This window comes from Ornithodoros turicata, chromosome 8 (genome assembly GCF_037126465.1).
Source record: "Ornithodoros turicata isolate Travis chromosome 8, ASM3712646v1, whole genome shotgun sequence".
Taxonomy (NCBI): Eukaryota; Metazoa; Arthropoda; class Arachnida; order Ixodida; family Argasidae; genus Ornithodoros; species Ornithodoros turicata.
The window spans coordinates 3,952,486-3,980,343 of NC_088208.1; the positions used below are offsets into that span (position 1 = coordinate 3,952,486).

General features: G+C 46.4%; 1 long non-coding RNA gene across 1 annotated transcript; it reads left to right on the top strand.

Moving 5' to 3' along the window:
* Positions 1-3: 3 nt before the first annotated feature.
* Positions 4-27,856, top strand: LOC135366404 (uncharacterized). Its single transcript, XR_010414147.1, has 3 exons — positions 4-268; positions 27,505-27,632; positions 27,785-27,856. It is a non-coding gene; the product is annotated as an uncharacterized LOC135366404 (long non-coding RNA).
* Positions 27,857-27,858: the final 2 nt, after the last annotated feature.

Consider the following 27,858-nt stretch of genomic DNA (forward strand, 5'->3'; position numbering starts at 1 on the left):
ATAGCCTCGTTCCCAGGGTCAAACTAGAGCTTCTCCTATCTTGAATATGTGACTCACTCCCTATCTTGAATATGTGTGATTTCCCCCGTAGACAACGAGTTACATGTGAAAATGCGGGTCATGTTTTTCTGCACACACCCTGTACATGTACGTATATTTACCTTGTGCCTTATCTTGAAAATGCGTTGCACCCTTGCACGGCAGCCTTCTTTTGTGCAACAGCAGCGCAACAATCATTTCCCCAACAGTGACGAGGATTCAGTGTCTTGTGAGTATTTTTGCATCTACGTAGTCTAAATGTACTAAATGTTCACTTGAAACAGTCAGCACTTCCAACACGCCATGAAATATTATTTACGCTGTTGCCTGTGTACTGCTGCCTGAGGCGTGTTACCCCGTTACGGCTTCTCGAATTCAGCATTATGTATTCGATGCACGGCGATTTTCACATTTATCTTTCTTCACAAAATAGTATAGATTGTCATGGCTATGTTTAACTTTTGTACGTGTAACTTGTTTACTCTCATATTAGCCTCTGTGAAGTAGAATAGGGTCCTGAGGCTACCAGGGGTAAACATCGCTATCATAACTTCGCTCTCATTTATTATTGTTGTTGTACATGTACTTACGTGCTTCCAAATTTCGAGATATACAGGGTTAGTCTCACAAACGTTACACATTTTGATCGCATCGTAAAAATAGAATACTGGGTTTATCCAACACCAAACTTTGCAGACTCGTAGCCATTTGTTTGAAGTTTTGTTGGAATTTTTTGTGGGCATTATGGTCCTGTAGAAGAAAAATTAAAAATCGAGCAAAATTTCACTCTATGCATTTTCTATGGCCTATCTCACGATTCAAAAGCCGACATTTTCTGCTGTGTGCGCTTCATTTTTATTTCACCACACACAGGTGGCAGCAGCATAGGGAACAAAACTGGAACATGAGGATTGGTGCATAACGTCAGAATTGGCCCGTCAGATCGTTGTAGGCAGCGCTACCTGTGTGAAGTGATGTGAACGTGGAGCAGACACAAGAAAAAATGGCGGTGTTTGTGTGGGATAGGCCATTGAAAATGCATAGGGCGAGATTTTGCTTTATTTTTAATTTTCTTTCTACATGACTATAGCGCTTACAAAAAATTCGAATGAAACTTCAGATAAATGGCTATCAGTCTGCAAAGTTTGGGATGGGCCAAACCTAGTCTTCTATTTTTATGGTGAGATTGAAATGTGTAACGTTTGCTAGAATAACCCTGTAGATATTAACAAGAACAGATACAGAGAAACTCTTCATTAAATGGAATACAATAATATGTATATTCCTCTCAGTCTATTTCCTTGCTCTTTTATTTTACTTTTTCAGCGATTTGAGCATACATTTGAATCACACGTCACAGACACAACTGTTTGCTCACACCTGTCGCACTTATTCTAAATTGTATTATACTGCAGTTGTCCGGGTGTTAATGTGACGTGAGAGAAGACAAAAGTTCAGGGAGTTCAGAACAGTCCAAAAAGTACACATATTCAAGATAGGGCAAGCCGCAATCTTGACCCTGGGAACGAGGCCAACCGGAAGTCGCATGTACGCTAGTAATGAATTGCGCTGTAATTTGCAAATTCCTTAGTGAGGTTAGGTTAGGTCAGTACATATTACACACGCGGGGGGGTCCGGGGGTATCCCCCCCCCCCCCCCCCCCCGCAGTTGTTCGAGACTGTGCTCACTTCCGATGATGATGATGACGGCTGCCCCTTTGTAGCGGGTGGACAGCACAGCATAAGCTGCACGTCCTAGCCTTAAAATCGTCAAATGTCCGAGTTCCAATCCTTTCAAAAGTTGCCCTGGCCACTTTCTTGCCACCAGTTTTCTAGACGCCTTTTTGTTATTTCAGTGTTCCTTTCGTGTCCAATTTCAAATCCCAGTGCTTGGGTCAGGGTTTCTGAGACGGATTGTGGCGCAATCTTCCGGCACTTCAGAACAACATGTTCCATAGTCTCCGTCTCTTCACCACAGATGGCGCACTCTGTCGTGCCTGGCTGGTGCGTCGTCCGATTGTTGATTCTTGCCAAAGCCTCCTCTATACTCTCTGTGCCTGTCAGATATCCTGTTTCGCCCGGTCGTTCGCTCCTCCTCGCCCCGACACTTGTTACGCCGCCGCCTGCCGCGAGAGGTCGACAGCCACGTAGGGATGTACTGAACCAAAGACCATAGACTGAACTGAGCGTTTGCTTTAGATGGTTGTCTCTTTGTGTGCGTTTTCAGGTCTTTCTGTTGTTTTCTTCTGGAGACGTTTCCGTTTAATGAAACTGCGACAGACTGTGTTTCGTGCAGCGGGATTTTCAAACTTCAATGGCATACTGCTGCGTGCCGCGATGCCGGTCAGATGGAAAATGCAAGGTGCCTGGCGTATCATTCCACGAGGTGCCGGCGGATGCGGCTGTGCGAGAAAAGTGGCTAGCTGCCATAAAAAGAGACGAGTTGATGCCAAACACCACGTCTAATTACTCAAGGGTGTGCAGTAAACATTTCAAGCAGGATGACTTCATAGAGGGTAAGCGACGGCGCCTCAGAAAGGGTGTCGTACCTTCAGTGTTTCCCGAGTACCCATCCTACATGCAGCCCCAGCCCGTGAAGGAGAGGGCTACAGCAAGCATAAGAAAGAGATCAGCTGCGCAGAACCCCAGTGGCGAAGATGAGCCACCAAAGAAACAAAAGAGGTGCTTCGAACCAACTGTGGAGATTGAGGAGCCACCACCAAAGGCTGTTGACTGTTGCACCGCTCAGGAGTCATCATCAGAAGAGTCGACATGCCATCCGGAAGCAAGTGTTCCTGATGTTGAAACAAGTGTGTATGCTAAAGATGTTAATGTAACAGTAGCAGACCAAGGAACACAAGCAGATATAGGGATCTCAAGCCTGCTAGCAAGAGAGAGGGCAAAATGGAAACGAAAAGAACGAGAACTCAAGAGACAGCTAGAAAGCCTTCGCAGGACAGTAGATCACTACAAAACCGAACTTCAGAAAATGAAAGATGACTCTCATTTTGGTAATCTATCATACATCAGAGAGCAAGCAAATGAAAAGAACCTCTCTGCTGTATTCCTATGGAATCAGATAATTAATTTCAAACGGAAGAAAGCACTAGAATTTCATTGGTGGCATCAGTGGAGAAACTGGGTTCAGCAACCTCGTGCAAGCCCGGTTAAAAATAGAGCTTGAAAAACTTGACACGCCCCAGTCCAGGGTCTGTTCTCTTATTGTTGACGAGATGCGTGTTAAACAGAAACAGCAGTATAACAAACAGCAAGATTGTTTTGTTGGCCATGTGGACATGGGAGTAGCTAATGAACTGCAAAGCAAGTGGGTCCTGGCAAACTCCTTACTGTGCTTCGTGATAAATGGACTCTCCACATCCTACCGAATTCCAGTGTCATACTTCTTTACCAAGGGGCTAAATGGCGAACAGCTGTCAAAGTTAATTCACTATGTGATGAACAAAGTTGAGGAGGCTGGGTTCAGGGTGCTACGCCTTGTGACTGATAACCACAAGTCCGCAGTATCCATCGGCTTGCATTTCCCACATGAACACCTGCACGACGAAAAACAGTGCTTGTTTCGGCTTACACAAGTGCTTCTCCTTGATACATGTAAATTTAAGTCAATGTCAAAGTCAAGTCAATGTCAATGCCAATGTCAATGTCAATGGGTTTCTGACCTATAGGGTTCAGCATCCATGTGACCCGGAAAGGCTTCTTTTCATAAGCTTTGACTACTGTCACATACTGAAGAACATCCGTTCTCAGTTCCTTGCACGCAACTTTGGCAAGGATGGAGAGGTGTCATCCTCGCACTTGAAAAAGCTCTACGAAATACAGAGAGACTGGATTGTGAAGCCTGTCAGGAGTTTGACGAGGAAACACGTATATCCGAGCAATATAGAGAAGATGAACGTGAAACGAGCTGTAGAGGTACTGTCTCCAGACGTAACCTCAGCATTGGAGTTCCTCTGGCAACAAGCAGGACACAATTGCCACTTTTCCTTTGCCAAGGCAGGCCCATCAATCGTGTTCATGAAGAATGTGTACCGCTGGTTCATACTCCATGACACAAGCATCAACACATCGAGCAATGCAACCCCGACGTGAGGCACTACGATGACCCGAACGACCCTCGCTTGGAATGGCTTGAAGTGACATTCCCCATGTATATGGAGGAGCTCAAGAATCAAGCAGCCTCTGCACATGGTTTTCTCACTGCTGAGACATATGAAGCACTACTTCTGTCGACCTACTCAACTGTGGCCTGCGTGAGACATTTACTGGTCAAGGAGAAATTCTGTTTTGTTCTAACAAGGAAATTCAGCAGTGATCCAATCGAGGCACTGTTTGGGACATTGAGGCGGTCAATGGGCTGCAATGACCAGCTAGATGTGCGCTCTGCCATAGCAGGACTGGGGAAGCTATTGAAGATCGGTGTTGCAGCTGCACCAGAAAGCAGCAATGTGATGCACACACCAGAGTCCCAGTGCAGCAGTGTAATTCCGCTCCAAAAGCCACAAGCGCCCAAAACACTTCCAGGGCTTCCAGTAGCAGCAGTGCTTCAGCGTCTGAACGTCCCCAGGATACCTGCGATGTATCCAACACTACAGGTGTCAGCTACAGTGTACATTGGAGGTTACATAGCACGTGTAGTAGGTGAACTCATTGAGTGCGAGATATGCTGCTCTCGCACAACGAAGCCCATCACAGGTCAGCCACTCCAGCAGTTCACGCAGCATCAGGATAGAGGAGGTCTGCTGTATCCCTCTGATGGACTTCTTTATGTTTTGGAGACTCTGAAACTTTTTGTGGAAGCATCACTTAAGGACGATGCCCAAATTGAGAAGCCACTCAGGAGCCTAGTGCATGTGGCAGCACCAGCTGTGTCAAGATCAGGCTTGCTCACCTGTCCTGACGGTGACAACCAGCATCACAACGTTTTGGCAGAACTTGTGTGCACAAAGTTCATAAGACCCCTTCTAGTGAACTATGCTTCCACAACAACTGATAAGAACGACATCTACAAGGCATTTGCACGCAAGCCCCTGTCAAGAAAATTTGTAAAATTATAAAAAGAGCTTTGATTTGTATTTCATTCTACTAAATATGTTTGTATAAATCCTTCTGCTTTTGTTGCACTGCACATTTTTGTGGTCTCAATTATTAACTCGCAACCGCAATGCAAAGACGTCAGCATATAGATACACAAAATTCAGTAGGCACTTGCCCCCCCCCCCCCCCCATATTAACCAGTAGCATTACTTTTTGTGACAACTTTTTGTTCAGAAGCACGGAGAGTAGCTCGTGCAAACGCGTGGTCAGTAATTATACGGTCTTCTGGCAAGTTAGGTCTATTGCCAACAACGCAAAAGCGGCTACGTCTGACGCCCCGCCGCCCGCCTGCCTACTGAGTACGGATGCGTCGCCCCTACGTAAGTAGCGCCCTCGTCAAAGTCAGCGGCGGCAGCCCGCAACTTTGCCGACGGCGCCTCCCTATTGTTCTCGCCGCGATCTGACAGGCACAGAGAGTATAGAGGAGGCTTTGTTGTTGCCCACCATTGCCCACCATGTCTTTGTGCGAAGTACTCCCGCGCGTGCTGCGAAGAGGAGGCTGCTGCCCATTGCGTTATCATAGAATCGTTCCATTCTGATGACGTCTTTCCCTTCCGCATACATTTTGAGAGCAGGTTTAGCGCCAAGGCTTCCAACCCATTTGCTGGTTTCCCATCACATTACCGCATCCTTGATCTCCCGTAACTGGTACGGGGCTTCGTTTAGGGTCCTCTCCGTTAGACCTATTTCCTTCAACGACCTTTTGAATTTCTTTCTCCACTGCGAATTGAAATCTTTGAAGACCATTGCTCTGTACAGTCTCTTAACTATCCACGAATCGGGGAGTGTTTGAATTCGGTCCTCGTATGTGGTCTTTGCTTTAATATCACGGGCCGCGAAGCTCGGCCATCCAACATCACCCTGTATCGCAGCGCTCGGGACTGTTCGATGTGCCCTCAGTGCGGCTCTGCCTGCTTCCTTCTGTTTCCTTTCTAGAAAGTTCATAGTAGCGGCTGTAAAGCACAATACCGCGTTTGCGTAGGTCAGGCCAGGGACAGCTACTGCTTTCCACAGCTCCCGTAACACTACAAATCTGTTGAAGGACCACAACGCTTTGGACCGGAGTACCCCTACCGCTTTGGTCGCCTTTGTACGAAGTTGTTTTTCGTGATCTTGTAGGTAGTCCTGTGCTGTCGAGATGGTCACCCCCATTTATTTAGTCTGGCACACACGTGGTACTGTCTGTCCTTGTATCTTAAAATCAGTATCTCCGTTTTCCATGGGTTCTTCATTATTCCATATCATCAAGGCGCTTTTTTGTGCGCTGAACCTCATTCGCATATCTATGCCCCACTCCGAGCAGATGTTCGTCAACTTCTGCAGCTCCTCCTGGTCATTTGCTAGTAGGACCACATCATCGGCATAGATCACCCCTGGAATCCGCTGCTGGACTTGTAGGCCCATGTCCATGTAGGAGGCATCAAACCCCAATTGCGATTCCTCTAGTCTTTTCTCCATATGCAATATATAACACATGAACAGGAGAGGGGACAGCGGGCACCCTTGTCGTAGACCTTTGCTGACTGGTATTTCCCCTGTCGTAGTTCCATGCCATTGACCAATAAAGGGCAACCTCCATGGAGCGAATTTTTGCAACGAAGTTCGCGCGGCAGACTGCCACGCGCGTTTCGCCGCCAGTTGTTCGCCGGCACCAGCTCCATGGAGCGAAAAACCAGCGGACGGAGTCGGGAAGTCACGCTGTGATGTCACTGTTGCCAGTGTATAAGGTGAAAGCTTAGTGAAATCAGTTGCTCGAAACATTCGCTCCATGGAGGTTGCCCTTAAAGGGCAACCTCCATGGAGCGAATGTACAGCGAAAGAGCTGCGGACTTCGCTCAGCGTCGGACGCCCTGCGCGAGGCGTCAAAAATGTGAGCGTCCGCCGCCGATCTGCCCATGCCAGATATTTTCGCCCAGCGTCCGCGATTCCGGAAGCGTCAACTGCAGATGAACCAATCAAAGTGCTCTTCCGCTACGAATCTACGCCAGATCGCCTGCACGTGGTCGTCTGCTCTCGTGAATCATCGTCATCGTCCTCTTCTTGCAACTGGATGCTGTCGTCTGCTCGCTCTTTCGCCAACTGCATCGTTAGAACGTGAGGCATTCTCTGCCAAGAAACATGTTTTCCTTTCGCAGTAGTGAATATGCCTTTCAGTACGTTACTGGTCGCATCTTTTCGGACAGTTGTTGGATTTAGTTGCAAAATTTGTGACATTAAATGCACTTTTTCGAGCAACTGATTTCACTAAGCTTTCACCTTATACCCTGGCAACAGTGACATCACAGCATGACTTCCCGACGCCGTCCGCTGGTTTTTCGCTCCATGGAGCTGGCGCCGGCGAACAACTGGCGGCGGAACGCGCGTGGCAGTCTGCCGCGCGAACTTCGTTGCAAAAATTCGCTCCATGGAGGTTGCCCTTCTCTGTTGTTAGAATAGATGTTCCTGAGAAGCTGTATGATGTCCTTGTCAACTTTCATATCCTCCAGTTGGTTCCAGAGTAAGGTGTGTGAGACACTGTCATAGGCTTTCTCGATGTCTAAGAATCCAGCATAGAGAGCCCTGTTTTCCTTTCTTGTCATCTCTATGCACTGCGTCAGGACGAATAAGTTATCCTCTATGTGTCTGTCCCTTCTGAAACCGAGTTGGAGTTCACCTAGCAGGCACTGTTCTTCCACCAGTGTTTCCATCCTGCCTTTCATTATCCTCATGAACAGTCTATAGATGACTGAAGTCACTGTTATCGGCCTGTAGAATGTCAGGTTATTCTTATCTCCTTTCCCTTTGTACACGAAAGAGACTCTACTCATCTTCCAACTGTCTGGTACACTTTTTGTTTTCCATATCCTATTGAAGTGGTGGGTCAGTTCCTCCAGTCTTCTACTTGTGAGGTTTTTTATTGCGCTTGCTGGGATGCCATCCGTGCCTGCTGCCGTGTTTGATGGTGTGCCCTTGATTGCTCTTCGTACTTCCTCTACTGAGATTGGTTGACTCACTGTTGATTGACTCATTTATTATGTTCATGCTTTCCATGGTGTCTGGTGCCTTGGCATTAGCGTCGGTGTACAGCGACGTCAAGTGCTGTGAGATTAGGCCGCGTATCTCCTTCACAGTAAACTGTCTTCCGTCTTCCGGGTGATAGATTGTCTGCTTGCACTGAATTTGCTTTCCACTGTTCTTAACATACTCCCAGAATTTCCTCGAGCCATCTCGACCGCTGGAGCGAATATCTTTGAGAAGCTTTTCATTAACTGCTGTCAATTTTCTCTGGATGATAGCACTAGCTTCTTGTTTGAGGTTTCTGGAATGGTTCCATGCTTGTACTATTTTCTCCTCAGCTTCTTTTTGTCCAATACAATATTGGTGTGCCCGGCATGCCTCCTTCCTGGCTTTCAGGGCCTCTTTCACTTCTCCATCCCACCAGGCCTTATGGTGGGGTTTTGGAGGATCCTTAGTTTTTTTCTTATTTTCAATAGCCGTCGTCATTGCATCCATCCAATCTGTATATTCAAGCAAAGGTGCCTGGTCTTGGTCCCATCTTTGCATCAGTTCCTTCATGTCTTCTTCTGATAGGTTTGGACTTCTCTGTGTATTCTTTGGGCTTGTTTTGCATGTCCCTCCTAGCGAGGCTACAAGTGCACTGTGGTCACTGCCAAGGCTTATGTCTCCACTGGTGTCAATCTGCAGACTATGGAGGATCTCTAGACAACTTGCCGATACCAGGCAGTAATCGATATTGGATACTTTTCCACCCTGGGACCATGTGAACGTTTCTTCCGTTGTGTCCAACAGGTTCGCAATAGTCAGGGTATGTTGCTCTGCCAGCTCCAACAGCCTTCGTCCATTACTGTCAAGTCTGCCATCCAATTCCTCAATATGGGCATTGAAGTCTCCAAGGATCAGAATATCATGCGTACTTTTTAGTATTTCTATGTCTTCACCCAGGCATCTTGCCATTTGTGTGTTCTGATCCTCATGTCTGCCTGTCCACCAATATACAGCACCAACTGCCAATTTTCGGTTATTCAGCGTCGTCTCCATCCACAAGTGCTCCTTGCATTCATTTTTAATCCGTTGCCACATCCTTTCTGCTGATCCGAGGAATCCTAATCCTCCACCTCTTCGTTCGCCCTCTGCTCTATTTAAGCCTTCCCATACATATCCTTCTACAGGGTTATTCTAGCAAACGTTACACATTTCGACCGCACTGTAAAAATAGAAGACTAGATTTGGCCCATCCCAAACTTTGCAGACTGATAGCCATTTATCTGAAGTTTCATTCGAATTTTTTGTAAGCACTACGGTCATGTAGAAAGAGAATTAAAAATAAAGCAAAATCTCGCCCCATTTTTTCAATGGCCTATCCCACACAAACACCGCCATTTTTTCTTGTGTCTGCTTCACGTTTATTTATTTATTTATTTATTCATGATACCCCAAAGGCCCTTGCAGGCATTACATGGGGGGTGGGGAAAGAAAACAGTCAGCAACTATCGACTAAGCAAAGTCAAATAATAACAACATATATACAAACAAACAACTTCGTGAAGGCACACAACTATCAATATAAGGAGAAAAAAGTTTAGTGGAGGCACACACAAGCAGAAGATAAAAAGCAGGTAACACACCAACCAGTGGTTCGCACTCGTGAGTATGGAAGCTAATTAGTAAGGGACCTGTGAAATAACGAGTGATCGGTGATATCAGCTATCTGAGAAGGGAGACTGTTCCAGTCAATAGCAGATTTGCAAAAGAAGGACTTCGAGTAGATATTTGTGCGGCACTCGAATCTGTTGACCTTGAAACGGTGATCAAAGCGGGGGAAGATAACTGAGGAACGGGAGAACGGGGGGATATCAGATGGGAAATTATGGATGAATCGGTGAAAGAGCAATAACCTGGAAACAAGCCGACGTTTATCCAGGCTGGTAAGGTTGAGTTGTTGTTTGATGGATGATACAGAAGAATTCCGCGAGAAATCGGCAACAATGAATCTAGCAGCTCGGTTTTGAACCGCTTCAAGTGATAGCGATAAGTAAAGTTGGGATGGATCCCATATGGCAGATGCGTATTCCAACTTGGACCGGACTAAAGACGTATAGGCGAGTTTCTTGAGATGACGAGGAGCCGATTTTAAGTTTCTTCTAAGAAAGCCCAATGATCGGCTAGCGTTCCTGATGATCAGTTCAATGTGGCGATTCCATGATAGGTCGTGCGACAGAAGGACACCAAGATATTGTAGGTTTCGACTTTAGCCAGTGGGTTAGTACCCAGTATGTAGGAAGACGTGAAGGCATGGGAGGAACTACGGCGGAGGAAGGAGATGAACTTACATTTTTCTAGGTTAAGTGGCATCCTCCATGTCGTGCACCAGGTGTGGATTAAGGAAAGATCGTGCTGTAAGGCTATCTGATCGGAGGTTGAAGAGATTTTACGGTATACGACGCAGTCGTCTGCAAATAGCCGTACTAATGAAGAGAGCTGGTCCGGGAGATCATTAATATATATTAAAAAAAGAAGTGGCCCAAGTACAGAACCCTGAGGTACACCCGATGTAACCGGAAAGGGGTCAGAACTGGTACCATTACAAGATACGAACGACGTCCGGTTCGAGAGGAACTCATGAATCCAATTAAATAACCTGGGATCAATGTTAGTAGCGTACAACTTCTGAAGGAGATAGTTATGGGGTACTTTGTCGAAAGCTTTCTGGAAATCGAGAAAAACTGCGTCAGTTTGTAAGGAAGTGTCAGCATTAAGGAAAAGGTCATGGGTGAAGCATGCTAATTGTGTCTCGCAAGAGCGCTGCCTGCGAAAGCCGTGTTGAAGAGGGTAAAAGAAGGAGTTATGCTCAAGTGTTTTTGCGACATGGGAAGAAACTATACGTTCTAGAATCTTGCAGCAAACGCTCGTCAGTGTAATTGGTCTGTAATTAATGGCCTGTGTACTGCTACCCGATTTGTAGACTGGGATGATTTTGCCCACTTTCCAGTCATTTGGTAAACTTGATTCTTGGATTGACTGAGTAAAAATGTAAGCTAAAATGACACTCTATATGTGCTTCGTCATAATTAAGATTTTAGCACTAATCTCATCAGGACCAGAGCTAGCAGAGGGCTTCAATGACTCAATTATTTTGCAGATTCCATTAGCCACAATTTCGGGAAAAGCCACAGTGGTGATTTCTCTTCGCGCTACGTGTGCTTCACAATTTAGGTCACAACTGTGTAAACAGCTGAGAAGGATGAAGCGAAAGCTGTGGAAGTTTCGGCGATTGAGACAGCATTCCCTGCAGGGTCCGTCGAATGGATATTTTCATCCTTTTTAGGGGACAATACTTTCCAGAATTTTCTAGGGTTGTTGGTAAGGAGGGAAGGGAGATTGTGATTAAAATATTTCTTTTTAGCATCTTTTAGTGCGGACTTGTATCTGGCAGCGCAAGAGCGATAGGCCGACCATGAGTGAGCACTGTTGCTCGTCTTTGCTCTTTTAAATAAGCGCTTCTTTTTATTCAGGAGGGCTTTTAAATCCTTATTATACCAAGGTGTATACTGGGAGTGCCTTATTGTTACCTTGGGAACGTGTTGGTCAACCAGAGTTAGGAGCGTATCCCTGAAGAGGCGCCAATTATCCTCCACCGAGCGCCCGCTGAATCCCGACACAAACTGATCGTGGAACAGTTGCAGACCGTCACATATCGCGATGATATTAGCATGTTTATAATCTCTGATTACCTTTACGCAATGGGAGCTGTGTGAAGACGAGGCGGTGGGAATAAAAAAGTGTACGGCCTTGTGGTCACTTAATCCGTCGAAAACAGACAAGGAGGTGATATCCTCGGGAAATTCCGCCAGGACTAAATCAAGAATGGATGATACTGAGGCAGTAATTCTAGTTGGGCTAGACACAGCCTGCGTCAGATTGAACGTCAAGCACAGGTCAATGAATTCCCGAGATTCAGCTGGGCGATTACCATCTGTGCACACCATATTCATCCAATCGACGCCGGGGTAGTTAAAATCACCAAGTAAAATGATATGACTGTTGGGAAACTTCTTTTTAACGTAGGTTAGTATGTCATGTAGTGATTCAACAAAGGTGTTTTCACTATCGGGTGACCTATAGCAAACACCGATGATAAGATTAGGGAATGTATGAGATAGGGATACCCACACAGTTTCAATGGGAGTGTCAAGATGCATAAGAACAGGGATAAACTGAGTCTTCACCGCTATCAGTACACCACCACCTTTTTTTACTTTCCTATCACGCCTGAACACTTGATAACCGGAAAAACATGGCAAAAATTCACTATCGTAAACATCACACAAGAGCCACGTCTCAGTCAGAGCCACAACATCTGATGAAGTGTCGTACAATACACTGCTCAATTCATCCAGTTTGGGCAAAACACTTCGGGTATTCATGCATAAAACCGATATCAGTGAGGGTTTGATGCTGAAGGGGGCGGGAGGGTGACATCTCATTTTTGGTTGCTACTTAGCTACCTCTTCTACAGCAGAATTTATATGGTTGAAGCGGTAACACTTGGAATCCATGAACAGCTTAGTTTGAACAGTGAAGACTTACTTTTAGCAAACTCAACAAGGCGACGACGAGCAAGTCGTGTGGCTGCGGAGAAGTCGTTGGCAATGCTCAAGCCGGATCCTCTGAGGGCATTACTTGAGGAAAGAACTTGTTCTTTGCGCTTGAAGCAGGAAAATTTGGCAACTATTGGTCTCGTCTTAGTACAATTAAAGGAACCAATACGGTGGACCCGTTCGAAGTCTGAAGAGGCGCATGGGATGCCTAATTTTGTAGAACAAAGTTCAACAACTTTAGCTTCGCTCTGTGACCATGACTCGTCGGCAGCGTCGGCGATCCCATAGAAAATCAAATTTGACCTTCGTGAACGATCCTCTAGCTCGTTTAACCTAGTTTCGAATGCAGAAATACGAGCAGAAGCGTTCGTGCTGGATAGCCTTAAATCAGGCAGCTCCGATTGCACGTTTCCCAAAAGGTCGGTCTGGGTATTTTTAACATCACAGAGATCATTTTCCACGGAATTCAGTTTAGCAGACAAGGCTGACAGAGCGTCCTCGGTGACCTGCTGCCAGGTCTGCAGCGTTTTAACATCAGACATTAATGTTAGGACGTTGGTGTCAAGTCGGGACAAGATCTCAAGAGCAGCAGACAGTCGCTCCTCCTGGGCTCTGGTCATGGGACCGGGGTTCTCCTCGACATCACCTGATAACACAAGACGACGTAGAATAAATATAATGCACTCAAGAGAGCTACACAAATACTCAATGCGTGGGGAAGGCGGCAGCAGCAGTAAACAGACATCGTCACTTCTATATGATACATCAAGATTGTCACTAACCTGTAACGCAATGAAGAAACGATAAGACATTGTATCTGTAATGCTGCCGCCGTTCCCACTGAGGTGAAAATCGTGGAGACCGGGTTTTAAAGATTCATGAATCTTTAAAACCCGGTCTCCACGATTTTCACCTCATGAATGTTGTGATGACGTCATTGCTGTCCGGAAGTAGGGGGCCTCCGATAGTATGTCGTCGGTGAAGATTTCCAAGCCGTGACGTGAGGCGCCGTAACCGTCTCCCACAGAGACGGGGCCCTCTTCACGGGTTTGTTGGTTAACAGGCATCCGAAACAGACAATGCGAAGACACGTACACAGTGCCAATCGTTGGAGTTATCAGCAGCTGTAACGCAATGAAGAAACGATAAGACATTGTATCTGTAATGCTGCCGCCGTTCCTACTCTTCGTTCACATCACTTCACACAGGTAGCGCTGCCTACAACAATGTGACATGCCGATTCTGACGTTAGGCACCAATCCTCTTGTTCTGTATGCTGGTGCCACCTGTGTGTGGTGAAATGAAAGTGAAGCGCACACAGCAGAAAATGGAGGCTTTTGAGTGAGATAGGCCATAGAAAATGCACAGAGTGAGATTTTCCTTGTTTTTTAATGTTTCTTCTACGGGACCATAATGCTCACAAAAAATTCCAACAAAACTTCAGACCAATGGCTACCAGTCTGCAAAGTTTGGTGCTGGACAAACCCCGTCTTCTATTTTTAAGATGCGATCAAAATGTGTAACGTTTGCTAGACTAACCCTGTAGAGTCGGGGGGAGTTCTTCACCTCTTAGGTGAGTCTCTGCGAGCATGAGCATTGTCATACTTTCCGATTCCAATATATCTTTCAACTCCATCCACTTTTTTTCGGATTGTCCACCTTGCATGTTGAGGAAGCCTGCTTTGAGGTGGTTACGTTGCTTGTTTTTCCTCCTTCCTTTTGTACGCCGTCGAGTCCTCTGCTGAATGCGTCGTCTTTCTAGTTTATTGCTTAGTACTTTCTCCAGCATCTCTGGGGGAAATCGTGTATCCCTCTGTGGTCTCTCCTCTGTATTTCGTACAATGCTTGGCTAATTATCTCGATCAGGTCCCTTTGATTTGTTGGTGGGGCACGTGTGTTCCGGGTAGTTAGTCGGAGTGGTTGTAGGTTGAGCCTCAAGCCCAAAAAAACCCCCGCTTTGCGAGCCATCCATGTGCCCAGGATCTCGCTGCCTTCTTGGGTCAGATGGATGCCTCGGAATCCTCTGTTCTGACAGTCCCGCATATGCCAGCCTGGATTGATGATGCTCGTTCTGTCCCCCAGTGAGTCACACAAGTCCCTCAAGTTCTCATTCAGCTGAGTGATGAGTGCTCCTGTCTGACACCATGGGGACCATGCATATCTCAAAGATAGCTTGTGGGTGTTGTTTCATCCACTGGTCGAGGGAAGCCTTTAACTGTTCTGGAACTGCATGGCCTGACTGGTCTCTGAGGACGTCTATCAAGCCTCCATGGAAGATGACCAGGGCCCCGCTGTTGCTGTTTTCCAGTCTCATTCCTATTTCTTGGAGGAGTTGGGATGTGTCTCCTCAGGGGATTGCAATAACTTCTACCCTTCCATCGTATTCGACTCTGAAGTAGTGGGGTTTTCGCCCTTGCGATGTTAGTCTCTGGCTACTATAACCAGTCTTTCTTCGTAGTGGGGGTGTCCGATTTTCTGTCTTGTCGACGGGATCTTCTCATCCCTTGTGCTTCTATTATGACTATGTTGTGGTTCTTGTCCCTGCTGAGGTTATGTATTGTTGTTCTGTTTCTGAGCTCTCTTTGACTGGACACACATCCAATTGGGGTCCAGGTCTTCCTGGTGCCGGTGTAAATCGTCTACACCTGGGTTGGGCAATCTTGGGAAGTGTTCAGTGACATCATTTACTGCTGCTGCATATCTACCAATACATGGGGAGTGCTTGTTATTGGCCCTGACGTTGTTCGTGCACATAGATGTCCGATCTTTCTCTTGGTGCTTGTTTTTCTTCATTGGATGGGTCGATCTCAGTGCCTCGCTTGCCGTAGCCCTTGAGTCACAATAGCATGGGCAGGATCGCAGAGCTCGGATTTCATTCTCAAGCGTTTTCCTCTTCTGCTCCGCTTCTGTTAAGGCTAGGGACCATTTCTCCTCCGCCCGCCGGAACTGGTCAGTCGTAACTTCTTGTTGTGCAATAAGTGTTTTCAAGACATCTTCTATCCGTTCTCTCCTCTGTTTTTTCTCTTGTAGTTTCTCTGACCATTCAGCCGACATCATCTCCATACGCGCACATAAGACACATTTGTAGCTAATCCCCGCTTGCTCACCCATGGGGCCGTACTGGGTCTCACTTAGGTATGCCCAAACGTCGCAGCTCCCGCACTGTACCATTGTCATCTCCACATTCATTATCCCAGTTTTCTCAGGCACCGGGTCAGCACTTTAGGTTTCTGACTCTTCGTGATTGTGAAGTCTTGTTCACTGCGAAGCTCAGAATCAGCCACTTTTTAGCGCGTGGGCACATTCACATCGGCACAGTCGAACGGGTAACGAAGCAAAAATATTGGTTGTAAGCCTCGTTTAAGCCCCGTCTAAGCCTCGTTCCCAGGGTGAGGCACTTGTGTTGCCGTTCGGCAAACACTGATCCCCATCTTGCGCGCGAAGACTACTGAACGAGTTACTCTTCTTCTTGCAATCTGGAATGATGTGCTTGGTTTAATAAATGAACAAAGGCTTTCCTTGCCGTAGGAATTATTTTGAGTGACAGATACCCAGCGCAGTCACCGGTTGGCTTTCCTATTTTGCCCGGGGAAGCGGTTGAACTTCGGACACTTCCCCGTTCCGCTCGAGAGAAAGAACCACCTGAATGCACTCAGTGTAGCGAACCTCTGTCGGTTTTACACAAACTCATCTCATGTCCATCCAGCAAGGCTGTGCAGTGGTGCGCTAAAACACATTTACCTTATAAAACTACGAGCACATGTCTAGCGCGCGGGCACATGCGACCTTCTCACGTGACATCAGGTTCAGGTTCGCCTAATCCCTTTTGTATCAGGGCAGGCACCGCAAGGGTACCACAGGCAATAGCTTGGCGGTAGCGCCGTAGCGCCCTGCACTAGTCGGAGAGTTGTAGGAGTTTCACCAACGCGTTGGTTTCACTTTTTAGCGCCTGCGCCGGTTGGCCTGCTGGCTGATGGTGGCTTTGGCGCTGGCTCAGGTTTTGGATCATCGTCGTCTACGTTGTTGGCCCTCTGGTGGCTCGAAGCGGCTCGAAGTTGGTTGTTGTGCGTCGTCCGCATCCTCTTTTCGCTTCTAGCGTCTTCACTGTCTGTGTTATCTTGCCAGATTCTTGTTGCCTTTTCCCACGCGAGAAGATGCCGTTTAGTGGTCGCGATTTGTGGTTCGTCCTCCTCACTCGCCCCTGTTTGGAAGCCTGAAAGGACCTCAGTCGGAGAGTGGTTTGGGTTCCTTGTCTTTTCCAGAGCTGGACAGGATTGCACGATATGTTCCAGGTCCTCCTCTTCACCTGTGTCGCAGAGTGTGCATACTGGATTGTCCGAGCTGAAGAGTTCGCTGATCCCCTTTCTTGTTGGGAGGGAGCCTGTCCGTGCTTGAAATAAGTCCACTGACTCTATCCCCCCGGTAGAAACTTTTCGGCGCGGGGGATGTTTTGTTTTCGCCGTATCGTGCCATGCTTTTTCTCCTTGCAACGGAAGAGGTCCAGCGCCGAATTTCCGTTTGGTGTAGCTCCTTTCTGGTTATCCTGGTCCATTCTTTTTGATTGGTTGCGGTGTGTCGTTTCGTTCCTGTGCTGTAAATTTGGTCGATTTGGTTAATCCTCTTTATCCAATTTGTTTTTACTCCGGTGAACCGGAGGTACCGGAATACGCAAGTGATGTACGCTTGTTCTGGTCCGTGGATTGCTCGTCCCAGGAAGTTGGTCTTCGATCTGGCTTCTCTGAAAGAGTAAGTCGACCCGCCCAGTTCCCCTTCTATGGCGGGGTTCGGTGTAGCGAACGATCCCTGTAGGAGCCGCCTTCCGAGCTCTCTTTGTTGTCTCTCCGATTGGTCCATCGTGGATTTACTGTAACACATTGCTTCGTTTGCGTACGTTGCTGCGGGCACGGCTGTCGCTTTCCAGTGTAGTCGCCCAATTTCGTATGGGTTGAACGAATGCCGTGCGAAGTGCCACGAGTGTCCTTTCTTTTTGTTCATCTTCCGGAGGAGGTCTTGTTCGTGCTCCAGTAGATAGTCTTCTTTACTTTCAATTTGTATTCCCAGGTATGTGTAGGAGGTGGTGTATTTCACTTCTTCATTTTGGAGAAAAAGGGCGGCCCCGGCGTGTCGTCTCCTATCTTCATAACCTTTGTTTTTTCACGGCTAAACTTCATGCCTTCTTTCTCAGCTGTTTGAGAGCATACATCCAGAAGGTCTTGGAGGTGAGCTGCGTCGTCCGCGATGAGGACGAGGTCATCCGCAAAAGCAAGGCAGGTTATTGTAGTCTCTTCAAAGTTACCATCAGTCTTCTGCGTTCGGATGTGCACTCCATTTTTGGTGGCATCGAGCTCATTGAGGAGGTTATTTATGTATATGTTAAACAGTGTCGGGGACAAGGGGCAACCTTGTCGTAGTCCTATTTCCTGAATAATTTCTCTGGAGGTGAAGGTGTGTTTGGTGTATCTGCTGTAGATTTTGCTGTACAGTGTTCTAATTATCGTTGATAGTCCTTCTGAGACATGTACGGCTTGCATTTTAGGTTGCAGAAGGTCGTGCGGTATGGCGTCGTATGCCTTCTCAAGATCTAAGAAGGCCAGGTAGAGAAATTTGCGCTGCGCTTGGTAGATTTCGATCAGTTCTGCGAGTATGAAGAGATTATCACTTGTTCTTCTATTAGTTCGGAACCCGTTCTGGGCTTCGGAGAGTTTCGCGTCGCACTCGTACTGTAGTCTCCGGCATAGGATTGCAGCGAAGAGTTTGTAAACGTTGCTTTGGATTGCTATTGGTCTATATGAATTTAAGTCTTCTTTGGGTTTGTTCTTGCCCTTATATATTAGCTTTATATCTGCTTCCCTCCATGTTTATGGTACACTTCCAGTTGCGATGATGCTGTTAAAGCACCCTCTCAGGGCGTCTATTGCTTTGGGTCCAAAGGCCTTTAGAAATTCGTTAGGGATGCCGTCTGGGCCTGTTGCTTTTCCAGGTGGCAGTTTTCTTATACAAATTTTGATCTCTCCGGTAGTGATCTCAAGAACGGGGATGTCTTGTACTTCAGCTGCACTTGCCGTCGCTGCAGAAGAACTTGTTGTTGGTTAGCATAAAATCTTGTCATATAATCTTTGACTTCTTCCGGATCCTCTAAGACATTGCCCTCCTCGTCGTGTATTCCACTCACGGTGTCTGGTCGGCTATGCATGTCGATGTTCGTTATGTATTTCCACAGTTCTGCTCCTGTCTTTTTACCGCTTTGCTTAATCTTTTCGCACACCTGTTCTTGGAGTGTGCGTATTTTTTTGGCGACCATGGTTTTAATTTTTGCTTTTTGTGCCTTATAGGCGGCTTCAGCGTACTTGCTCACGTCGGCTGTGTGTCTTCGCTTCCTGTTTAGTTCCTTCCTAATTTTTAACGCCTCTTTAACTTCTCTGTCAAACCACGGTTGCTTTTTTGCTTTTGCTTTTTGCTTTTACGCTGCGTACACCCTTTTTGGTGATGTGACATTTGAGTGGCTAATAGTTGAAGCCATCGGACAAAGCTTTCATAGTCTCCTTCTATTATTTCATGGGCGTTTGACTCTAGATGTTCCGTGAAATTTTGCATTCCACTCTCATCTAGGACCTTCCATTTCTGTTTGACTGTAGTGGGGGCATCCGTAGTTGCCGGTAGTTGGGGCGGGTGTCGACTTGAATTGGCTGTCATAGCAAGACGGAGTTGGTTGTGATCACTCCCGCAATAGAATTTGCCTTCTTCATCGATCTCCAGTTTCAGGTTACTTGATGTCTGGCATGTAGGATTTACTAGTACATAATCGATGGATGATTATTGTATGCCCCTTGACCAGGTTGTCCTCCCGCAGCACTTTGCTTCTAGATTGAGAATTGTAAATTGATTCCGTTCGGCAAGTGTTCCCAGCTGGGAGGCAGATTCACGGCCATCGAGTTCAATGCAGTGACAATTAAAATCCCCTATCATGATGATTCTGCTTGTGGGGCTGTTGTGCTCGTATAGCCTTATGTCTTGTTGTATGCAGGTGTAGATTTCTTCATTCCATGTGGTACTACCGCTTCCTGTTGCCATGTATGTCACACCCAGTGTGAACGTCAACCCTTCTTTTGTCTCGAATTTTGTCCACATATGCTCTCGGCATGCTTTAGTTTCCTTAGCTAGGACTCGTTTCTTCTTGTACATGAAGCCTATTCCGCTGCCCTTTTTTTCTCCATAGTTTCTGTTTGTGCCAATCCATTGCCACTCGCTGTTCAGTAGCGGTATCTCCTGGTTTCGCAGGTGCGTTTCAGTGACGGCATAGACATTGATGTTTTGCCTTGAGGCATTTGTCTGGTGTTCCTCCCATTTTACTTTCGAGCCACCTTGTATATTTAAGGTGGCAAGGAGTATTTCTTTTCCACTTTTGGTTTGTTGTCGTCTCCGTCTCCTCTTGTGTTTCTCCCTTCGTACTCTAGTTACTGGGGGATGTTCTTTGTTGTGGTTTTTGTGGTGGTGGTCTTCTATCTCAGCGGGTTCATCTGGGTATATGGGGGGTATCCGGTCGTCTGGTTTCCATTGTTCCATGCGCTTGGTCCTCCCGGTGTTTGCTGAGTGGGGGCGTTGGGGTGTGTCCACGGTCCGCTTGGTGGTGTGTTGATCGGGGGCCATTGTTCTACTTCCGGGATGAGGTGTGGCGCTGTTTCCCAGTGATATGCTCCAGCATAGCTGTTCCGGTGGTGAACTAGATGGTCGTCTGGGTTGTACCCTGTTTCGTCTAATGCTTTCTGAGGACCCAATTCCAAGTCGTACTGATGTTTGCTCCGTTGGAATTCCTGTGTGTGACCTCGGTGTAGGCGTTGCTGGGTGACCTTTGGTTGTGTTGACGGCTCCATGGGTACGGTGGGGTTATTTCCAATGGCTCGTTTTGCCCCAAGTATCATGAGGGGGCGGCTTGTCTCTGCAGGGGCTGTCTTTCCCGGTGAAGCAGGTTGGGTCGCCTGGGTGCGTTCTGGCAGTTTCGGGTTCTGTAGGACCTCTTGTACTTCGCGTGTGTACTTCGGACCTCTTGTACTAGCGTGTGCCTCCGCCAGCTGGCGGAGGCACACGCTTTCCCTTTGCTAAAAAAAGCCTTAGCTCTCTTTGTGATTCTTTCCGCAACGATTTTGCTGGCTAGTGCTGTGTAGTGGACTGAGTGGCATGGGTTAACCACCTGGTACGGGATGCCTCGCAGATCTATAAATTCGAGGCCATTGTTGTCACACACAGCTTGTAAGTTTCCGTTGGTTGTTTGAATTGCCTGTTCCACTTCTGGTCCCAGGTGATTGATCTCTGGGATTGTGCATACTTGGAAGGATATCTCTCGGTATGTGGTGGATAGGTTCTTGATTTCTTTTAGGGTGAAATCTGTCTCTGCCATATTCAGGATGTCATTTAACCCCGCGTGAAGGATCACTGACAAGTTTTGATCACCGTTCCTTGCCGTCACTTCTGCGTGAATCATTTCGGTCACGTCCCGCATACCTTTGCCAGGGAGGGCTACGATCTTCAGCTTTTCCGGCGGGGAGATGTGGTTCATTATGTTACTGTTCAATCGTTTTACGTTCGAGTCTCCAATGACTAGGACACTTCTTTCGGCGTTGTCCGCCTGTCTGGCTGGGGGGCGTTGTATTTTCGTCTCTGTCTGCGTCTTCTTGATGTCAGTTTGTTGTCTTTTGTGTGCTTTGTTCACAGTTCTCATTGTTCGGTATGCGCGGTGGGTCACTTTTGGTGTGCTGGAATTCAATTTTTCTGCACAATTTCTTCTCTTGACTGCCTCTGGTTCTGACTCACTGTCTTTGGTTACTGTCTTCAAGCGAACCCTTTGGTCACTTATAGTTTTTTGATCCTCTTCTCTTTGTTTAGTCAAGTCTAAGAGCTGCCTCTTCAGGTTTTGTCATTCTTCTTTGACGTCTCTCAAGTTTTGTTGGAGTGGCACTGCGGTTTCTTCAAGGTCTTTCCTCCATTCTGTTCGCTGGGTTTCCAGTTGTTTGTACATTTCTTCTTTCAGTTCGGTTAATGTTTCGTCTCTGAGTTGGCATATTTTGCATCGGAAGTCATTTTCGCCGACATATTCGACGTGTTCAAACGGAGTTTCATCAATGAACAGCCATCTGTCGCATTAGTCACATTGGACCTCTGGAATTTCCCTTTCCGGTTTCTTTTTTGGATTCTGCCTTCTTCCTCTTTTCACTCCTTTCTCTTCTTTGGTTGCCATTCCTATGTCTCTCTTCCTCGGGGATTAGTGCGCCAACTCTACCCTTCCGAAACTAGGTCACCACGGTCGGTTAGGCCTCGTGGCCCTTATGACGGCAATTCCTTTAAAAAAGCAGGAAAAACGCACCTGTCACTTGTCTATCCTCAGCCGTTTTGGGCGTCTTCTTCTCTGCATTCCACTGGTCTCTTTACACTTCCCAAAAGTGGTCCGCTCACTTTGAATTTAGCGCGGTTTGCCGGTGAACTGTAAGCGCGTCCGCATCCGAGTTTGATGCGCATCCGAGTAGGACGTTCGCCGGGAGGCGGAGCCAGGCTCCCACAGCTCCCCATAGAGCCCATAGTTTGAGATAATTCAGGCAACACTGGACATGCAACCAGTGAAAATGAACTATGATGCCTACCATTCGGCCAATCAGGAGTCTCCCAGTTTGGCTCGCCTTTCGGCCCGGTACTGGCTACCATCGGCTTTTACTTTAACGGTACTTTTACTTTACTTCAACTCATGTAGCGCCGCCATGTTCCGGAAGTTGGGCGTGATCGATGACATAGGATGAAAGGTGTGGTCATGAGTCATGACCAACCAGCCAGGCTCGCCATTTTGTTTTGTTTGGCGTTGTCAAAAGCACCGTGCACTGCGGTGCATTTTGAGCTTCGTAAGCGTGGCAATGCAATGCATGTCGAAGAGAAAGGTGCTCACTGTCATCGAAAGACAGCAGCTGCTTCATGACGTGGACGCCGGAACACTGAAGCGCAAGGATATTGCGAAGAAGTTTGAAGTTTCAGAAGCGGCAGGGTCCGGCATAGTTACGAAGCGAGCAACTTTCGAAGACGCTGTTGCAGGTGGGTGCAGTGCAAAGAGACAAAGAGTGAGGGCATCCCCTTCAAGTGGTTTGGTCAAGCTCGCGCAATGAACATCCCCATGTGTTACTGCACCACCTTAGTGCAACACTTCAGATAGCACCAGTTCCAAATGTACTTGCTATCATGTGTTTTCAAGTAAATAAAGTGTGTGTATTCCATTACAACCAATATCTGCCGCTTACAGGCATTCTGTGGGTCATACATGCCAGAAAAAAGTGAACTACTGATATAGTGAAGACCTTGATATAGTGAAGATTTTTCATGGTCCAGACGACGTCACTATAAAGGGGTTCTACTGTATATGGAATTATTACGAGAACTGCTTGTTCACTTTCTTTGCATGAAGAACAGGTGCGTGGTACGTGAGACGTACCATTAGTTTTGTTCACGCCCCCCCCCCCCAAGCACACACGTACACCTTCGCTTGACACACTTTTCATGCGCATTTATTGAGGGAGTACTTTGTGTATTTCACCTGTTTCCTATTTCGATGAACCGCAGGTAGCGCACATCCACTTCTTCCTCTTTGGTGCACTGTTTATCCCACAGCAATGGAAATGGCACCACCGTAGACAAGAGTCACAAATGATGCTGTCATATCCCTCTAGTGTACAGGCTCCATATGTCAAGTTCTTTCTTTCTTTGACAAACTTCTTCGACAGCTTTCCACCCATCACAAGTGAAGAACTCTTTAATTAAAGGCAAATTGACCTGTTCGTCAAGGACACCATCGCTGATTAACTCGGGTCTCATTTCCACTTTATCCTCACCTGTAAAAAAAAAGGAAAAATCAGATTGGTGTGTTGAGTAAAATTACTGCATCCAAGGGGATATTCGACAACGTTACATTGCAAAATAACATTACGCCGCGCATACCTTCCCAAAGAAGTCAGGGACTACCGTGCTAATCCTTCCACATTGAAAGCCTAGAGTTGAGAACAGACACGACAACACAGGATTCAGAAACTCATGTTACCCTGAAAGCCCACGCCAACTGGCTTGTCTAATTCTCCTAGCTACCAAAATGTATCCCTTTCTTTGATACAGATTTTTTTTTTCTCGTGACTTTATGCGACACTATATCCCTTAAAGGCAGTACATAATTCGTGGCTTCAAACAATTTTCAAACCTAGAAACACAGATTTCGGAAAGGTACCTGGCCTTTGCACCAGTGGCGGTCCCATAGGAAGATTGGCCTTCTCCCTAAAACCAGTTTTTCAGAACCTCTGTCCTCAAATTTTGAAATTCCTTCAACATGGTCACACATGGTAGAACATTTCATGTGACACTCTTTTAATGTTGCAAGAAAAACAAAAGTTATTTAACTGGCATCAGCTGGAACCCCAGAAAAGTGTGGCCATAATGTGTTGTACATCACACGCTCTACTGCATAACATAACTGTCCCATAGCATAATGCCCTGTGGGCTAAATCTTTGTCAACCGGCCATGCAGTATTTTGGGCTTCTTTTCCGACCCAGGGAGTCTCGAGAAGGGCACCAACATTGAAGCTTGTTTTCGCTTTTTGGGAAGGCCAATCACCGTGTTTCCTGCTCCCTTTGGGCGAGCTCGCTGCTTCATGGCAGACGGTACACGAATTTGTGAAAGGCAACAACCAGAAGAGGATGCTTGGGTGGTGCAGTCACCTTGGTCAGCTTCACTGCGCTGTCCTCCTGCTTGAACAGGCACCTAGTGACTGTGCACTGCGTTTCGGGGATTTCATGGGAATGGAGTAGCCCCTGGTTCTTGTGAAAGAACTCTAATGTCCATCCTTGTGACAAAGGGTGATGTCAAATGGGTCTTTACCTTCCAAGGACCGTCCAGCAAACATATGGTGGCATAGTAACATCATGGACCTTCTTAGAGAACATGTGCAGCTGTTTGATGTGACCAAAATATATCCACTGGAAGAGGATGACACATGATAGGTACCGTCATTCGCAGGAGGCAGCTTGCAGTTCTTTTGCCGTTCCAACTGCTTTGCTACAAAAGAAAATGCATACGACGAGAGATGCTCATAGTACTTCTGCTGTGCCTTGCTCTGAAACAGCACAACTGGCCTTTTGTGTACTGCCTGTGCGGCCTTATGATCAGCTTCACCATTCAGTGTTGCGATCACTGCAAAAAGCCCTTCTGCAAAGTGCTCCAGAGTGCTGTGCCACTTTATCACTGATTTGAGCTTTGCATTAATGGATTCTAACCTATTATTTGTAGTGTTCAAAAAGCTGGACTTAAAGAATTTGGGCCCCGGTGACCATTTGTGGGAATTTTCGAGAAAAGCGTCACTGAAGAGGACGAGGGGCAGAGACGGGCACAAGGAAGACGACAAAGTCCTTTGTTGGTTTTTTGGGTTTAATTTGGAACTTGACTTTGATGGTTGAGGCAACCTGAACGGGTGGTGGGAATAAACAGTTTAAATCATCCTGAAGTTACTTTGAAGTACCTGGGAAAGATAATCTACACCAATCATTCCTTATTGGCCGCCTGTTGGCGTCAAAATAGTCCATCACTGGCTCCGGGGCCACGTCTTCCAGTTTCTGCAGCAGGTTGTCTTATTGTGACGGTCCTTTAGCCCATACCACAGCTTGCAGCAATTGCAGACAGGTATCACATTGGCTAGAAGATATTCCCATTTTCTGACAAATTATTTATCTCGAAAATGTCCTGAGTGCATGGAATATGCATATCAACACGTTTGCTTGAGTGAACTATTGCTTCAGTACATCACGCTCCAACAGGTCTTTATCTGCCTTTACACAAGCCGTTTGGGTCCAGGATGGGTTTTTTTCTTTAAACTTCTGTAGGAACCACGTCAGGCTCTCGGCATCTTCTGAGCAGAGTATTCTAGCAGCCACAATCTCGCTCTTGCCGTTTCCATCTTCAATATGAATGAGAAAGACTGGTGCCCGAATCTCCAACAGCTTGTAGGTGGCGTCAATGCCAAGAAACTCGGGGTATGCAGCCATTTGGGGCCTGATTCTTGCACTCGAGATGTACATGCCTTTTAGCATGTCATTTTCTGCAAAGATGTAGCAGTCGCATCCTGCAGAAGAGAGTAATATGCTGTTACAGCAATGACGGAGCAAGTACAAAGCATTTCCTCTCCAATGCTGAAAGTTTTAGTGACACAGATATTGAAACACATTACTATATTTTACTTGAAGCATCTGTGTCGTCTTTTCTATGTCGTTCCGTTCTGGTGAAGCGAACGCTCTCTTTATGTTGTCAATATCTTTCATGGTGACAATTTTCCCTGTCCTTTCTTGAACAGTTTCTTTAATTAGCTTCTTATTTGCCTGTAGGCCCAGCATTTCGTTTACTTCCCTCCGAACAGACTCTGGAAGTCTGCGTTCATGTGGCAAATGTCTATGCAGCTCCTATAGTGAGGAGAGTAAAAAAGTAAGATAGATTTCCTAGATTAAACCAAATTTGTTAAAACAAAAAAAAGTGGGGGGGGGGGGGGGGATAAGTGCTATTGATACCATACCTCAGAGGTGACATGATTGTGCTCGTCTTCAATTCTTTTAACCTCTAAATGGTTGCCGTCATCGGATGCCAGGCATGCTATTTTTGCTTTGCAGCCAGCCTTGTATGTCCTGAGAAAAAACAGCAAATTGTGTATGCCCTTTTCACAGAGTCCATGCACGTTGACATATTCAAACAGGAGAGTGCTACCGTGACTGTCGTGCTCCACTCGATGTTGTCTTGAAGTCCTTCCCACCGTTGACGCAGATGTATGTCACCTCGTAAAACTTGATGCGAGGATTCAAGTATCGGCTCGTCTTTCTTCGCGCAGCTTCTATCGTGCGCGAATCCGGGCAATTCGCGGCAATTTTGAAATATGACGTCACGCTTCAGAGGGGAAATGGCATCTCTTCCGTATGATGGAAACCAGAACCAAAGGGGTAAACTATGTTAATTTCTAGTGTTTGACGAGACGACCGGCAACCACGCACTCACCTATCACGCACGGGTTATCAACTTCAAGCATGAGCATTTTACATGAACAATTTATGAATTTTTGCATGTTCATTTTAAAGATGCCCTTAGACTGACACACACACACACATTCTGACTGTGACACATTCTGTGGCCATCAGCTTCCTCAGAATGCGCACTTTCGAGGTGTGTTGCAAAATATGATGTACTTTTTCTAAACAACCGAAAGGAATATTTTGATGATGCTCGGTAGTTTTTTTCAGTCGAGTAGTGGTTTATACCTGGACCTCGCAAATAACAAATCATATAAAATGTTTCGTCAGGAAAAATTAAAATGTGAAATGCTACTCCTCTGCACTAGGATGCTTTTGCAATCTTCGCTTGAATTGCATGATCCTGTGCAGTGGTTTCAGTATGTTTCAGGTTCAGTATTTTCCCCCCGCAAAATTTCTTTGCAATCGGTTGAGTTGTTCTGGAGAAAAGATACCTTGAATTTGAGACTCACCAGAAATTGCAATTTGAAAAGAAAACACAATTTTATGTACATGTGTTGTTTGTAGGTACTTAGAATGCCGCTGCGCGTGCATTTTCCTACAACAGTGTCTCAGATGATGTCCAGTAGTAGTTCAAAATCAATTAGTCGGTAGGCTACTAGCCTTGTCCACTTTGAATCTTTCACTGAAGGTGTCATCGGTTTTCCTTATTCTAACGCTCTGTTGTGCAGGCTGCTTCTCGCTACTCGTCCTTCTGAGGAACTGATTGCTTCTGAAATATCTTTTTCTCCCTCCACGACTTCGACGATAGAAGCGGCCCATGAACGCAAGCTCACAAACAACAACAACAAAGGGAAGGGTGAGTAAAATCTATGTCTGATAATAATCTGATTGTTGCCCCACATAATTTTACAAAGAATACAAAGTGGAGACAACGATACGAAGCAACACAAGCTGCTTTGTAAGTTGGGCTTCACCTGACATGAAAGTGTTGAATTTCGCTATTTCTAGCAGAAATGTGTGCACATCCATAACTGAAAAACCCGAGACTAGGGGACAGAAAAATGACAAAAACAGACAAGGTA